General features: G+C 36.5%; 1 long non-coding RNA gene across 2 annotated transcripts; it reads left to right on the top strand.

Moving 5' to 3' along the window:
- Positions 1–1131: 1131 nt before the first annotated feature.
- Positions 1132–17614, top strand: LOC102148468 (uncharacterized). Of its 2 annotated transcripts, XR_290126.4 has the most exons (4): positions 1200–1427; positions 3513–3655; positions 4354–4447; positions 16753–17614. It is a non-coding gene; the product is annotated as an uncharacterized lncRNA (long non-coding RNA). The 2 variants fall into 2 exon arrangements; XR_011437828.1 differs by lacking the exon at positions 3513–3655 and having other exon boundaries at positions 1132–1427.
- Positions 17615–17864: the final 250 nt, after the last annotated feature.

Below are 17864 nucleotides of genomic sequence, written 5' to 3'. Positions count from 1 at the left end.
TAGGTGGGACATCTGTTGCTATTTTTCGGGGCTAGGTTTTGTTGTTACTGTACTTCTTAAAAAGTGTTTTCCCCACAAATGTGTTGTCTTCTACAGAAGGCTGTTTTTCATTGTTTACCCTTTGACAGTGTGATCACAGAGCTTCTCTGAGGTCCTGAGGAACCCATATCCTCCAGCAGTGCTTCTCAAACTTGCCCAATGAGAAGAATCAACAAGGGAGGCTTGCTAAGATGCATATACCTGGCCCCTCTCCAAACGTAGCAACAGGGCGAACTTCTCCATTAGCCACAGTAGACACAGTGCCTAGGGTCCACGATACTTTCAGGATGCAAGAAAATGTTCTAACTTCTTTTAAAATTGGAAGAAAAAATAAATAAATAGAATCCAGCTTGAATTATATTTTTCTTTGTATATACCAGTTGTAAAATAAGTTTAATTTTTTTTTTATAGATAAAGGGGTACACTGACGCTAAAGGTGCCTAGGGCCCATGAAAGTCAGAATCTCGCCCTGCCTAGTAACCAGACTATCTAAGACAGGGGTCCTAGAATCTGCATTTTAACAAGTACATACAAGAAAGTTTTGGAAACACTGCTCTTGAGTTCATTCAGGGTTCAAATAGGGATACGGAATCATTGCGATTGTTATGGAAGAAGGGATTTATTAGAGTGGTTAGACATAGCCAGTTGTGGGAGGCCGGGAGAAGCAGGGTCTGGAAAGAAGAGGTGGAGGCCAGTTCTCCTGCTCCTGAGCAGCGATGAAAGCGTGGAAGCGGTCAGGGAAATCCCGCAAGGCGGTCCTCTCCCGCCGAGCGAGCAGAACAGAAAAGAGAAGGCGAAGCGGGAGAAGTCTCTGCAGAGCTGTTGCCTCGGCACCTGTTGGCATGAGAGGTGGGGCTGGTGGGGTCACTGTTTGTCACCAGAGCCGGCAGCCTGGCAGGAAGGGGAGTAGGATATCGAGCAAAGGACAGCAAGGCAAGTTTGAATGCCCTGGCTGGCACCTCTGCAGCGGATTCCCACCGCAGCTACCTGGACGACCTTCGGAGAGTAATGACCGCTACGTCCCTCCCGCCTTCCAAATCGCCCGCAAATCAATCCTTCTGCTGACACTAACCTGGAAGCACACAGGAAAGCATTCTGGGAAATGTAGTTCCTGCTTCGCCTAGCGGGCTACAAAGAGCTGCACCGTCTGACATTCAGATGATAAATAGTTTGCACCTGAGCCAGGCTTGCGTTACTTCCGTGACTTCAGTCTTTGCTCTCCTACCCTCTCACTTACTAGCTGAGCGCTCTGGGGGAGGTTATCTAACCTTCCTGAGCCTCGTATTCCTCATACCGAAAACGGAGGTAACCAGAGTAACTACATCCAAAAATTGAGAGAACTGAATGAGATAAATAAGGCGAGGTGTTTTTAACACGTCCTGCACATGGTAAGTGCTAAATAAATATTAGTTATTTAGTTACGTTATTCTTAATAAAGTAGATCACAATGGAAGTGAGTGACTGTAATATAACTACATACAAAATTGTTCAAAATCTGCGTCAAATAAGAGTGTTATTTGCAGTCTTAAGAATTTAATACCAGAGAGAAGATTCAGACTACCTAAAAGAAACAATCATTCGATGGCTAAGTTTGTAACAGCAACTTTGAAAGCCAATAGAAATCAAGGGAATAATATATTCAAAGTGCTGAGAGAAAGTAACTGTCAACCTAAAACTCTATATCCACAAAACTATCAAGAATAAAGGCAAAATACATTTCGTATTTAAGACACTTTTCTTAATGGAGATTCTAAAATAGGTATTTTAGGTGGAAGGAAAGTAATTCCAGAAAGAAGGACTGAAACGTAGGAACAAGTTGTAAGCAAAGATGTAAAATGTAACTAAATCTAAATACTAACTCTATTAAATATAATATAAATACTAGTGTTTTTAGTAACTGATTCCTTCTGATATACTTTGCCAGTGAACAAGACTCCCCAGGGTTTCTGTAACTTTTTTTGAGTCTGTGCTGTAGCAAACAAACAAAATTTAGCCACATTGCTTTAGTTGGGGCCTCCCTCTTACATGGTTGGAAAAGATTCCAAATTTGACACTTGATTTTGATGCAATGACAAGCATATTCTATATTGACTAGAAGTCAAAATAATAATGCTTAAGTCTAGTACAAGTATAGTGTATAAATCAAGAAAAGATTCTATTTCAGTCTTCTTTTAACAATTACACTTTTTCAGGGACTAGGCTTTCTTTTTTAACTACAAAAAAAAGCGCTTCACCTGTTTCTCCCACCCCCCTCCCACCCCTACCTCTTGAAACCGCCAATCTGTTCTGTGTATCTGAGTCTGTTTTTGTTTTTAGACTACATGTGTAAAAGAGATCATATGGTGTTTGTCTTTCTCTGTCTGACTTATTTCACTTAGCCTAATGCCCTCGAGGTCCATCCATGTTGTAACAAATGGCAAGATTTAATTATTTTTTATGGCTGAATAATAGTCCATTGTACATGTATACCACAATTTCTTTATCTATTCATCCATTAATGGAAACTTAGGTTGTTTCCATATCTTGGCTACTGTAAATAATGCTGTAATGAACAAAGGGGTGCATATATCTTTTCAAGTTAGTGTTTTTGTTTTCTTCGGATACATACCAGAAGTGGAATTGCTGGATCATATGGTAGTTCTATTTTTAGTTTTTTGAGAAATCTCCATATTGTTTTCCATAGTGGCTGCACCAATTTCCATTCCCTCCAATAGTGGACAGGTGTTCCCATTTCTCCACATCCTTGCCAATACTTGTTATTTCTTGTCTTTTTGATGATAGCCATTCTAATAGATGTGAGGTGATATCTCATGGTGGTTTTGAGGGACTAGACTTTTAGAGCTTGTGCAAATCTGACTACAGCAGAAGCTACCAGATTTCTCCCAGTATATATTCTTCTCTTCTTTCATAGTGACAGAGTTCCTTATTTTTAATTGGTCACATAACCACAAAGAATAGAGACGACATTTTCTAGTCTCTTTGGTAGCTAGCCTTAGCTCTGAAATTAAGTTGTGGCCAATGAGATACATTAAAAGATAATGGGTGCAACTAATAGGATGTACCCTTAAGAGGAAGGAATGTGCTGTCTACTACCTGCCCCATCCTCTTTTTTAAGGCTAGACTGTAAATTTGGTGATGAGTCGTTATGGACTCTGAGGAGGAGGAACCCACCCCAGGGATGGCAGAACAACAAGAAGGAAGGAGCCTGGGTCTCTGACACTCAGAGCACCCCATCAGCCTGGACTTTTATGCTTCTTTAAGCCATTGTTGTTTTGTATCTGTTATACTTAGTAGAACTATATAATATGAAGTAAATAATACAGTGAGTATAAAAAGTACGTATATAAATTTATAGGCACACTGAAATGCTTTATTGCAAACAGTTTTGATCTTTACATTTCATGAAAACATCATTAACTATTTCTTATGCTATAAATATTTCAATGATTTTCAAGCATTACTTTATATTTTAGAAGACAATACCATGATCATGAAATCACTGGAGAAATCTGCCGGGGAAGGGCTGTGAGGATAGTCTCATCTGTAACGCATGTGTCCTCCAGAAAAAAAGTATATGGCTTTCAGACTAAATTTTACTCCTTATCCAAATGGAAAGGTAATTTTAAGTAATAACAAGAATAATAGAGAACGGTGTATTTTTTTAATTTTAGTTTTAATAAAATTGTAATGGAGTCTCAGAGCCAAGACCACTAACATATCTAATTATTTCATTTTAATAAAGAGAACTTTGACAAAAATAGCTGATTGTTTCCTTTGTCTAGACAAAGTCAGTTTGTAAAATGTATAAAGCTAAGCTTCTTAAAAATAGTAGGAAATGATTAAATTACAGAATATGTAAGCCTAGCGTTCGTGCAGCACTAAATAATTCTACCACATCTTTCTTTCTTTTAGTAATTCATTTGGGATTACAATGTTTTAGCTACATGTTAACCTTTGTGTTTCATGTACAAATTATTTACATTCTTTCTTCTCTTAAGAAACTAATGTCTAAGTTAGATTTACAATAATAAAATACTAACTTTACAGATTTAAAGAATCAGTTACCAAAAATCTGAAAATACGTATTTTTATAGCATTAAATTGACAAGACTAAATGCTTATATTTCAGAAATTGTAAAATGTATCAGGATTAAATATATGGTTGTATTAACCTTTTTATATCAGGATTTTATTTGTTAGTTATGCTTTGCGTTTAAGATTAGATCTGTGCTTTGTGTTAGTTTTTAATATTTTATATTTAATAAATGCTTTATTGTGTAATCATGAAATAACCATTAAATTTCTCTGTTACAGAATATCTAAAGAGACAAAGTGTAATAATCCAAGAATCTTCTATTGTGAGAATAATGGAGATTGACATTGTGAAGTATATAGAAAAACATAAAAGGTAAGAATAGTTTAATTTAAAATATGGTTAAAATAACATTTACTTTCCCTTTTTAACAGTGCAGTTTTTTGGTTTAAAAATGTGGAAAATACAGCAAAGACAATTATCATAATATCACTACCTAGAGATAACCATCCTTAGTATTTTGGTATATTTCTATTCTGTTGTTTATTCTGTGTATATAAGCTTATATATCTAAAACATATCTATAACTTTATTGTAACAGTAAATTTACATTGCATTCATACTTTGATAGACTGAGCACTTTCATGTGTTTTAAATAGGCTCTTTAATAGCTATGTATTATTTTATTTCATAGGATTTTGTAATCATTCCTTATTTTGGATGCATTCAGGAAGCAATTATCTTTTCAAACACTACTAATAGGAAGCGAGCTGAAGATGGCAACTGAGGCATCATTTATCTATTCAATATCTTACCTCATCTTCTTTCCAAAGGGTAGGGCAGTAGTCATGTGATATTTTGACCCTATTGATGAAAATGAAGTTGTACCATTTGTCCTGCTCCCTTGCAACTAAGACATAAAAATGTCTCCAAACGCCAGTGACTGTACAGAACATCTTGGAGCTTAAATTCTCATGATACCCTAAACTTTGTAGTCTGCCTTAAAGGCACAGGTGTAGACAGGCATGTAAACACATCATTACAATTGAGGAAAGGCTACCATAGGCAAATATAATGTATTTTGGAAGCACCTGTTATTCCTTATTAAAAATACGCACGTACTACTCCCCACGCACATACACGCTGCTGAGAATGTTAGGGATTTGTAAGAATCATGCCCTTTTTTTTCTTGTTTGCATTTTCTTATGCTTTTCTGGGTAACAGGTAAGTAACCTTTTGAGTCATTTAATTAGATTTTTTAAATCTTTAGTTTCTATTCTGTGAAACAGACTCGGAAAAAGTACTGTAGTCTCATGTCATTGCAGTAATTAAGACATACTTGTTCCTAATAAATTAAAGATATGGCATAGAACAGTATTGAAAAAGTGAAGCAGGTGCTAGGTTCTTTGTATATCTAACAAAATATATGACTGAATATTTTTGGCACACTCATCTGCCTAATAACACCAATTTTAGCCTGAGTTTCCAGACTTTGAAAAAGCAGTATACAATTGCCTTTTGGGATCTGACAACAGTTTATGCATGTGAAAGAGAAATATTTGTAAATACGATATTCAAATTTAACACTGATACTTATCTTTTTATACAGGCCAAGTAATAAAAATGTAAGATTGTTCAATAGGTCAATGATAGAGCAGATACATATTTTATCATAATTTATTCATAGTATAAAATTTCCTCTTGTATAATTTACAATGTATGCTACTTACCAATTTTTTAAATGTTCTTGCTTTCTAATTCCTGCACAGTCTAACTATTTGAGCATTTCCAAAGTTGTTCACTTTGATCTGGGAGTGTGTTCTCCAGGATGATTAAAATCATCCTTAAAATCTTCCCATCACTCCTTTCATTCTAAGAAAACTTGAAGTTTCAAGGAGCAAATTGTTTTATAATGTGTGAAACTCTTTTTCTTTTGAGGAAAATTAGCCCTGAGCTAACTACTGCCAGTCCTCCTCTTTTTGCTGAGGAAGAGTGGCAGTGAGCCAACCTCCATGCCCATCTTCCTCTACTTTACGTGTGGGACGCCTACCACATAGCATGGCTTTTGCCAAGTGGTGCCATGTCCGAACCCAGGATCCCAACCAGCGAACCCCGAGCCAACGAAGCAGAGCGTGCACACTTAACTGCTGCGCCACCAGGCCGGCCCCAGTGTCTGAAACTCTTAACTGTATATGTTTAACACATTTTTAAGTAAGAAATTTTCATACTGACTCTCTCTGTAAGCCTTGCTTTACTGAGTAGAATTGATTTTTAAGTTACTTCTGCTTATACATATGGCACCAGAGACCAAATGCTTATATAGTGTAACTATTTACTCACTGACCAAAATGACTTTTACTGTTAAAGTACCTCTTGGTTTACTATAGTCTACATGTTATTTAGTCATCCTTAACGTCCAGGGGGTCATGCCAGGTGTCTGGTAAAGGGAAGGAGTGGGAGAGAGACAGGCACAAAACAGCCATGCCGATGGGACAAACTGGGCGGGATAGGCTGCCACCTCAGCATGTCACATATGGGTTTAGGGCAACAGCAGCAATTCTTTGAGCAGATTTACAGAGCACGACTTTAGGTGATTCTGTGGAATGGCTGGCTGTGATTAGAAGCTGGCCTTAGAGGTCTTTCGAAAAACAGATAGTGAGATTTCCATTCATCAGTCTGAGGTTCAATCGTAGGAGGGCTCCAGATCCTCAGAGAAAACTGTCAGAAGAAATATAGATCTCTAATGTGAATTGGAATTCCTGGATTGGTTGTTTAGGTAGTTACTAAAGGAGGAACTAGGGAAGAAGCAAGATTTCAGGAGCCTAATCCATGACCAAAGTCACTGTCACCTACAGTCCGATTGTCTGATCATTGGGGTTTAAATCAGTGGGATCAGGGCTGCGATTTAAACTCGTGTTAGCCTTTTGTAAAATGGAGATAATGTTAGTACCTATTACGGTTGTTGTGAGGATTAAATGAGAAAATGACTGTAAAGCAAGTTTCTTAGCTTCCTTTCTGGCATGTACGATGCGTTCAAGAAATATTAAATAAATATCAGCAGTAATTATTGTGGCAAGATAATCACTTTTGTCTTTTCTCTCTGCAACCCCTCTCTCCCTCTGCTTCATTGAGGTAGCCAAGATCTTTTGCATTCCAAAACCTCAGGGGAAGTTGCATTGCTGGGCCAAAAATAAAAACTGCGTAAGACACCTCCTTTCTTCCCATTTGGTGTCTAAAGCCTTGGGATGAAGGAATTAGTAGAAATGCTTGTGAATGTAAGTAGAGGCGAAAAGGAAAATTTGAAAGATCAGGAGGAAAGGCAGAGGTATTTCCTCTTGTCTAACAATAGGTGGGAAGACACTGAAGGTAAAGATTATAAGAGGCTGTGGATGTCGAACAATAAACATCAGAATTCCCAGCCTTGGGACAGCATTCTTACTCTAAGCAAACCATGAAAACAGAGTTTCTAGATGTTAACCTCTTCACACTTAGGCAGTAATGTTTCCAGCTGTTACTACCGTGGTTCAGATGTTAGTGGATCTGGCTTCCTTTCCCAGGCCATATTTCACTGATACCTTGAAAGAAAAAGGGGCTCTAATAATGACTGAATTAGAATTCCCTGCCTACCATGTATGGAGACTTAGAATCCATTTAAATTTGCTTATTTAAAAAAATAAAAGATTTAAAATGGCTATTTCCTATATACTTGAGTTTGTGGACTGTGATTCCTATGTTTGATATTCTAATCATTAGTACACCTGTGTGAGTAAGCGCACAGAGATTAGGAACATTATGAGAGTTCTGAAGATTACACTGGACCCTGCTGTAGAGAGTTGGAGCTAAAGGAATACCTTTTGGATCAGGAAATATTTGACTGTGGAATTAGCATAAGGCTAACACACAGGCAAAGACACACTGACCAGCCTTTTGGGAGGAAAAGAAATGCTGGCTGAGGTGATCTTTCTTAAGAGCTTTTAACCTGTTCTTTAATGAGCTCTGTAGCTTTACAGAGTGAGATTCCTAGCTTAGTTCTAAGCAGTTACAAAAAATTAAATACTATTTGACACTAATATCAGTTTAATTGTGTGTGTGTGAGAGAGAGAGGAAGATTGTCCCTGAGCTAACATCTGTGCTGGTCTTCCTCTATTTTATGTGGGACGCCACCACAGCATGGCTTGATGAGTGACGCTAGATCTGCACCAGGGATCTGAACATGCAAACCCTGGGCCACCGAAGTGGAGCAGGCGAACTTAACCACTATGCCACCAGGCCGCCCCAACATTAGTTTAATTTTTAAAGATGATTTAGTACTGTAGTCATCAATATTAAAATTAACCCAAATAATGTAACCGCCATTTTTACTTTGAAGTACATATCAGGCCTTCTAATCTCTATAAAAGTCAAGTTTACAGACTTTCCAGTCCCAGCAGTTGCTTTGTGTAGCCTTTAGGAACACAAAATGAAACTAGATCTTACATAACACATAGTTTTATTATATTAACGGGATTAATCAGAATTTGGGAGCATCTCCAAGGAGACAAAACAAAAGCAACAGACTCAGAAAAAGAGATTGAAACTGGAATGAGAGCGTGCCTATTAACACCCAAAGAACGGGCTTCCTCTCAGGGACAATGCCGTCAGTGCTGGAGTCAGGTGACTGGACCATGAACTATTTTCAAGATAGACGTCTTTAGGCTCTTTAATTAAGGCCAGAACCCTAGAAGGTGGATAAATTGGTCCCAGTTTGTAGCTCCCCTGATTCCTGGAAGGAAGAAATACGTATCTACTCTGAAAGATCACTGATCAAGTTCAACTAAATAACCCTATAATAAAGAGCACCAAGCACATAAGCAAACAAATGACCATAAATAAGGGTCAGTGGGAAAAAGGTATTAGTTTAGGAGCCCCAAGACCCTAAGCTATTGGAATTACAGCAGAGGTAAAACTCTGCCTTTGCCGTCCCAGGGTTTTTTACCGGACCCAAGAATTTAATTGATGTAAAAAAGGTTAATAGGAGTAAAGCATACAAATACTACCTTTATGTGACGTAAAGAGAGAAAGACCCAAAGAATTGACAAGACCTAAATGCTTTTATACAAGTTTGAACAAGGAGAGACAATTGTGTAAAAGTAAATAATATATATAGAAAGGCTAATGGAAGATAAGAATTATTTCAACAAGGTCTGTTTGTACAGAATTCTCTAGACTTTGACTCCCCATTGAAGAATGTTTCTTTTCTCCTGGTACAGGGAGGGCATCTCTCACATGGGAGTTTTATCTGCTGTTCCAGAAAGAAAAATGATTAGAATGCCTTTTCAAGTACCTTTAACTCAAAGTAATCCTTATGCCAAAGTGGCATATTTTGGCACCGTTTAGAATCATCATGTATGAAATATAAAATAACCATATATGAAATATTTAGATAAAAAAACATAAAGTCATAAAAAGGAAAAAATTAACAAGGAACTATTCAAAATGATCAGAAAATTTGGAAGAACCAAAACAAGCTTTAAGAAAAAAAAAAATAATTATTGAAATAATAATAAAAAAAGAATGTATGGGTTGAACTATAGATTAGACAAAACTGAAGAGGGACTGATGAACTAGAAAACAGATCTAAAGAAATTACAGTATGGCAAAAAGCAGCACAGGGATGGATAAAATAAAAGCAAGAGTAAGCTGTTTTGAGAACAGAAGGCCTGGCATATGTCTAATTTGAATCCCAGAAGAACAAAACAAATGAAATGAGAGAGAGGAAATATGTCAGGAAATGGCCACTGAATAGTTTCTATTACTGCTGAAAGATAAAGTAAAAAGTAAGCAATACTTAAAACTATTGGAGGGAAAAACAAAATGGAGACTAATAAAAGAAGTCCTTAAAATATACTAGAGAGAAAAGACAAATCTCCTCAAAGGAATGTCAATTTGAGTGACAATTGTTTGCCAACAGCAATAATGACTGTGATAGATATTAGAATAATATCTCCAAAGTACTAAGAAAATATGTACAAATCTAGTTTTTTATAGATAACGAAATTAATTTTTATTTTTTTATTTTAATTCCGTCTAGCTCAGTTTCAAGCAGTGAGTGACTCATTCTCCAAATTTCATGGCATATTTTATTTTATTTTATTTTATTTTATTTTATTTTATTTTTTTTATTTTATTTTTTTTTAAAGATTTTATTTTTTCCTTTTTCTCCCCAAAGCCCCCCGGTACATAGCTGTATATTCTTCGTTGTGGGTCCTTCTAGTTGTGGCATGTGGGACGCTGCCTCAGCGTGGTTTGATGAGCAGTGCCATGTCCGCGCCCAGGATTCGAACCAACGAAACTCTGGGCCGCCTGCAGCGGAGCGCGCGAACTTAACCACTCGGCCACGGGGCCAGCCCCTCATGGCATATTTTAATATTTCATATATGTAACATCTGTATAATAGATAATTTATATTATATTTTTATTATTTCCAGGTGCAAATGTCCTCTCTTTTTCTTTAATTTTACTTTTTTTTAACTCAAATCCCTACTTTTATTCTGTTCCCTACCATGGCCAGGGTCTAATGTATTTAATGTGTATCCTGTATTTAAATATGTTTTGGTAAAATGTTGATTAACAGCAAGGATGTAACTCAATGGCAACTCTTATACACAGTTGGAATACGTTGAAAATCAATTTGGCACAATCTCGTGAGATTAAATGTCCACAAGATGAATACTCCAGTAATTCTATTTTTAATCTGCACCCATTCCCCACCCCCAAAACAATATTCATAATAGTGCTATCGATAATAAAAAGTTGGAAGCAATTAAAATGCCCATTTTCGGGAGAATGAGTTTTATAGGCAGTGAAAATGAACAACATCTACCGATACCAATTTGGATGAAAATTAGAAATAATTGTGAGTGGAAAAAGCAAGTCAAAGATGACAGTGGACACTGTAATACCATTTTAGAGAACTCAGAAAGTTAAAAGTGCATGTTGCCTAGAGTTGCATGTTTTATGTGGCAAAGATAATAAAAGAATGGCCATGGAATGATGAATATAAAATTCCTGACAGTGGCTCCTTGCTTGGTAGTGTGCAGAGGATGGGATAGGAAGACACAGATAGCAGAAGGGGTGTTGGAAATGCACTAGATGTTAACTGGGGTGTTGAGTTTGGGGAGGGATGTTTATTTTGCTATTAAGCTTTATAATTTAAATATGTGATTATATTTTTATATATGATATTGATGTGTGTCAAATATTGCCTAATAACATTTTTAAAAATGTAATTACAAAATTGACTTGTAATTTTTATGACTTTTGATTATAGAATCAACCTTTGCATCACGTTTCTTAATTACGGTTTCATAGACATTTTATCTTTATTAAAAAGGGTTTCATTTTCTGTTGATCAGCTTCATTAAAGTTAATTGATATTTTACCATCTCAGTCTCTAAGTTATTTGTGAAATGATACGTACTGAAACATTGAAATTTGGAAACAGTATGATCTGCTCCTCCCTGCTTAGATAACTCTTGGTAGTATGTGCTGTAATGTATCACTCAGACAAACAAGTGGTTTTAAATGCTTTCAGGTTAGTTTATGTCTCTGCGTTTTTGCATAGAATATATTTCTCATGTAGATAATTGGAATTTTATTTTGTCCGACTAAGCTTGATGAATACTGATTCAACAGCTCATTTTCTCAGAATGAATCCAATGTTTGGGATGTCTGGATTATGATTTATCTTGTCTAGGTGGTGCAGTGGAATCTAATTTACATGCTGCGTCTTTTGCTCTTTGCTTAAATCATCCAGGAGTGACTAAAGTCATCAGACATACAACATGTTCCTTGCCATGACTTAATCTAACTCAAATTTCACCAACAGTTTTTCTGAGCATATGAGTGAATAAAACTGAGTGCCCTGTCTCCAGGACTATCTGGGGGAACTGGTTCAGAATTAAGTAACAACTAAGCAAGATAAAGGTACCAATAATAGATGTATTGCAAAAGAGAAACGTGATCAAAGAGGAGAGGGTCATTCTAACTAGGTTGAGGGGCTGATGAGGTAGCAAGTGGAGGAACTTGAGACTTGAGCAAGATTTGAAGCGGGTGTAAGATATCACTAGGTGAGGAAAGAGGATGAGAGCCTTAGAGGGCCAGGCTCCAGGGCCAGCAAAGGGCAGGAGAGTGTTGGGGACTGAGAAGTGATGAGGAGACTGTAGTTCTCAGAAAACAGTGACGCAAGGAAAGCAGTTTTGCAAGTTAAAGCCTTCTGTGTTGTTTCACTGCCTCTTACCTCATCTCTCTACTATCTCTCCTCCTCAACACAACTAGATTGCTCCTTTAAGAATACTTTCAATTATCTCGCTCCACAGCAAAAATATTCACTGACCTCCCCCTTCACATAGTGGAATGTTTTCTGGGGCATGAACTCAAGAACCTCCTCAAAATGATCAGAATAGTTCCTTTGAACCATCATTCCTACTAATCTCCAACTGTAAAACTACCTCATCAAAAATAAATCTGTCCTGGGGCCAGCCCGGTGGCACAGCCATTGTTAGCACGTTCTGCTTCAGCAGCCTGGGGTTCACCGGTTCCGATCCTGGGCTCAGACCTATACACCACTTATCAAGTCATGCTGTGGCAGGCATCCCACATATAAAGTAGAGGAAGATGGGCATGGATGTTAGCTCAGGGCCAATCTTCCTCAGCAAAAAGAAGAGGATTGGCAGCAGATGTTAGCTTAGGGCTAATCTTCCTCAAAAGAAAAAATAAATAAATAAAAATAAATAAGTAAATCTGGTCACTATCTTCAATCTGCTTTGATTTGCATGCTGGTCTGCCTTTGATTTCACATGTCTACAGCCACTGCATGTCTACATGATTTTACATGTCTACCCCCCAACTACATCACGTCCTTAACCACCTGTTTCAAGACACATAGCAAGTCCTATTTCCTCCAAAATGTTCCCCAAATCCCTGAGGAATTATTTCCTCTTCAAAATTCGCTACAGTAAAAAAAGTACAGTATTAAACTATAAACAACTTAAATAACAGAAAACAGAGAATATGGAGCAAGAAAAAAATCACAAATAAAAGTAAAAGTGAAATCTTCAGGGCTGAAGAGCATAAGTTATCAGATCAGAAGTATTTCCTTCTTTCCAAGTAAAATGTATAAAAACAAATTGCTCCGGTATATATCATTTTGAAATTTCTGAACAGCACGGATGAAAAGCATATTCTAAAATTTTCTAGGGACAAAAGTCACTGACAAATAGCAGAAGTGATCAGAAAGCCTGCATACTTGAAGGCTGTGGAAGAAGGCCTTCAAATTCTAAGAGAGGGGGCCGGCTCCGTGGCCGAGTGGTTAAGTTCGCAGGCTCCACTGCGGCGGCCCAGGATTCGGATCCTGGGCACAGACATGGCACCACTCGTCAGGCCACGTTGAGGCAGCGTCCCACATCCCACAACTAGAAGGACCTGCAACTAAGATATACAGCTGTGTACAGGAGGGGGTTGGGGAGATAAAGCAGATTAAAAAAGAAAAAGATTGGCAACAGTTGTTAGCCCAGGTGCCAATCTTTAAAAAAAAAAAAAAAAATTCTAAGAGAAAATAATTTTCAACCAAAGATTCAATACCCAGGAAAGTATCAACCTATTGGGTAATATAAATAAATAAATCATTCTCAGTCATGAGTTAATATAGCTTAACCTACTTTGAGAGCCCAGGAAATGACTAGCATTATATACTGTTGTCCAATAAGCTGCAGAGCTCTAACTCCATTTTACAAGTAATTAAGCAATTTTCTGCCCTTCCTAAAAGACTGTTTTATTCACCAATGATAGAAATGATTCTATAGATAAACAAGTCTCCACTTATTGGTGGAACCAGTGTTTAAGCCAAGATTCTCAGGAGGCTATAGAAAGAATCTTCTCCTTCTGACAAAATCTTCCTGAAGTTGCCTTCTCTTTTACAAAGTGGTTTCATCTGTCCACAAGAGTTACAAGGAAAAAGATTTTAAATAGAATGATATAACTATGAGCATTGATAAATCTAACAGTTTTTGAAGCTTAATAAATTATTTTGATCTTTTAAAATTATTTTGCATGAACCAAGATTCTATGTTCAAAGAAGTTAATTATTTTAAACAACACAGCAGATGTGATACTCAAGATAAGAATGGAGAGCATTGCTCACTCCTGAGAAATATATGTATATCTTTATAACACACGCGCTTATACCAGATGTCCTATTGTTGAGGTTAAAGTGATGTCATCATTTTTAACACCGTATTTTTAAAATTTCTCTATTCCTTTAAGCAATATTTCAAACGAACACAAAATTTCCTTCTCTGTAAAGTGAATAGCCAAGTGTATTAAGTCTAACAATTACATAGATTATATAACTAGAATATTGATTTCCTAATCTGTTTCTTTGTTTTCAAATATTCCTTGTTCTCTCCTTATGCTATAGTCTCCTTGATCACACCTCACAGCAATTAGAGAACCTTTTTTTTTCATATTAGGACATTTTTTAAATGATTTCCAGCCCTAATTGTTTTTTTGAAGGGTTAGGAAGAAGTAATGGAGAAGGGACATTAAAAATATGATACCAACATTCATGAAAATGTTCCATTGTTCTAGAATATTATTTTTAGTCATAGGAGAGAAGAACAAAGCAATAATACAATAATAAAAAAAAGATTTCACCATACACAGAAAACAAATAAAAGTAGGCTATTTGTGAGTATAAAAGCCATCTCATTTTAAACATAAGAAAAGAAAAAGAAAATAAATATTAAATTCCAAGTTTCTGAAGTATAATTACCATAATAAATTTGGGAACCATTGCCCTAAAGAAACCCAAGTGGTCAGAGACCAAATTAAATATATTTTATGCTATTTAAAATAAAACTAGTTTCTATTTCTAGTTGAACTCATACACCAAATAAAACAGCATATTAAAATTGCAAAAAGGGGAGGAATTGTATGTAGCATTTTATGATTTCCTATTTCTAGAACATATGTCCTAGACCCCCAACTTTTATACAACGCAGATTTTCCATTCCTCTCTTTAAATTAAACCCTTGGGATTACTCAAGCATGACTGATACACTTAGATACCATCAGGCATTCAATACACACTATGTGCCTTTGATTTACCTGACAAGTGACAACAAGGCTGTGTTGAGTTAACCTCAGACACTATCACTAAATGAATATTTGCAGGACCTGCCTGTGGTTATTGTCATACCAGTGCAGAACTCTGGTTCAATATCCTGTCTGGGAAGTAGCCTCTACCGGATGCTTCCAAAGAAGGGCAAAACCACCCATAATGCAATTGGATGGATATGCAATTCTATACCCCTGAGGGAAAACACTTCATCCTGGCCCCAGGTGGTGAGTCGCTCATACTCTGTTCGTATTCCTATGAGGACCGGTCTCTTCAAATAATACATTTTTAAAGGACTTTTTTAGTAGTACAAACTTCACATTTGAAAACTAATAATATATCAGTGATAATAAGTCACTGCAATGGGAAATCTTAAATTTGTCAGAATGCATTGTTTTTCCCCATTTTTCACAAAAAGGGATTATTTTATTTAAATGTGATGTGAAACACATCCTCTTCCTATATTTTCTTCATTTCTTCATATCGTATATAAAATAATTTGATAAACTATGTAGTAGAAATAAAATGGATCTATGTGTAAATTGACAGGCTGGATATACAACTGAACAATGGCCGAACAATATAAATAAAATAGAACAGAACTCTAACCCCTACCTCTGTAGCAACCAGCTTGGGAAGCCAAACAACTTCTGCAGCAACCAGGCCAGGAAGCCCAATGCAGCAATCATCCTGAAATGATTGACGTGGCCAAAGACTGCCAGCCTCCCTATTTCTCCCCTTTCCTTTGCCTGCTTCCAATTCAGGATCAACCTGAGAAAGCCAAATGTGCTCCCCAAACCAGTCACATAAGGTGTCCCACTTTTAGTTAGCCCGCCTCCTGCTTCCCCCTGAAACAACCTTCGATTAGAGCTTACCTGAGGCTGTTTCTTTTTTCATCAGAAAGTTCCCCACTCCCCTGACTGCCTTTGAGGATCTGCGGAATGGGATAGTGGCTGACTCCCTAGCTAGAGCAAGCTCTGAATAAATAGCCTTTGTTTGTCCTCATTTGGGTAATATGCATCTATTTTCATACAAGTTGATGTTCTTAAAATGTGTACGTGAATTTTTAAGATTTTAGATTCAAATTTGCTTTGAGATACACTTTAAACTATTTCAAGTGATTATATCTGAGGAATGGATTAGACGTTATAGGTAACTTTCATCTTTTGCTATTTACGCATACACACACACATATACGTATTTATGTATTTTTACTTTGTGTACTTGAGTAGCATTTCAAACTGATACCAAAATTATTTTAAATAGGAAATAAGCTTTGTTTCCATTATAGAACTAAATTTTATTTCCTTTAAAGAGCTAAGACAAATCACATATTCAAAGGAATTATCACAAATAGATAAACAATAGTTTTATAGACACTAAATGACTACTAACAAGAAAATAAAACTTAAAACAAAAGAATTTACTAGAATATCCCCTACTACACTGATGACTTTGAAAACTGAGTAACTTCTTCAGCTTCACTAAATTTATTCTTCTTTTTCTTTGTTTGCTTTTCCCTTAGAACTTCTTCCTCCTCTCCCCCCACCCCACCCCAGCTACGTGGAGAAATGGCCACAGCTGCTTCTCTTTTGTCTGCCAGGGGCGCCAGGCATATCTCTTCTCACACATGCTTGAGTGACTGCCAGCCATCTCCCTGTAAGAAGGTCTGCATAGGGAAATAAGCACTACTGAACGGAGACCAATTATTAGATGGCACTGTTGCGATTCCAGCCAAGCAAGAGAGAAGCAGTGCTGTAAGACAGAAGAAAATAATCAAGAAATTCATTTTGGACCCTCGTGGTTGTGTCTCCAAACTACAAGCAGTGGTTTAGAACAGGCGGAGTAGGATAAGAGCAATGATGGCAAGAACTGAAGGCTGGGGACAGGAGCGTCACCAAGGGAGAAAGGAGTGAAGAGGAAAACAGTGCAAACTCCTGAAGATCCAGTTGGAAGGAAGAGAAATCAGATGAATTATAATCAACCATTTTCACTGCATTTCCAAGAATGAAAAATTAAGATAATAAATAGACAAATTTACAACCACAGAATATCATGTTTAAAAGATTCTGTAGGAAAAAAGAAATATGATTTCATTAAAACATTGACTTTAAAATAGACATATTAAGATAGAAATATCAAACCAAATTATGAACATTAAAACAAACTATTTTTAGGAATAATTCTAGGTTGGGCCTTCAATTTTACATCAGTGATTTTATTTTGGAGTGATTTGGATTTTTTGTCTCTAGACCAGCACAAGTGGATTATTATCATTCAGTCTTTGAAAGGAGAAGATACAGTTTCCAGTCACTAATTTACAATATTGTTCTATCAGTATCTTCCATGAGAGGTGATTTAATAAATTTTTTCTCAATGTGAAAAGATCCAGGAGACCCTGTTGCATGTACTGGAAAATAAGTTTGTTGAGGATTTATTTATATATTTCTCATAATAACTTCCGAACTTGAGAAAATGTTTGTCATTTCAGCACAAAGGGCCAAAAGAGTGCCACATTATGAAAAGACTATCTTGGGAAAGAATGAATCTTAGAATCATATATTTATATGTTTGTCTTTCATTTTTAGATTTGATCACTTGAATTTTATTTTTATATGGTACCTAACAGGAGTACAC

The sequence above is a fragment of the Equus caballus genome, chromosome 4 (assembly GCF_041296265.1).
Source record: "Equus caballus isolate H_3958 breed thoroughbred chromosome 4, TB-T2T, whole genome shotgun sequence".
Lineage (NCBI taxonomy): Eukaryota > Metazoa > Chordata > Mammalia > Perissodactyla > Equidae > Equus > Equus caballus.
The sequence above is the reverse complement of the archived record's forward strand: the minus strand, read 5'-3'. Positions and strand labels throughout refer to the sequence as shown.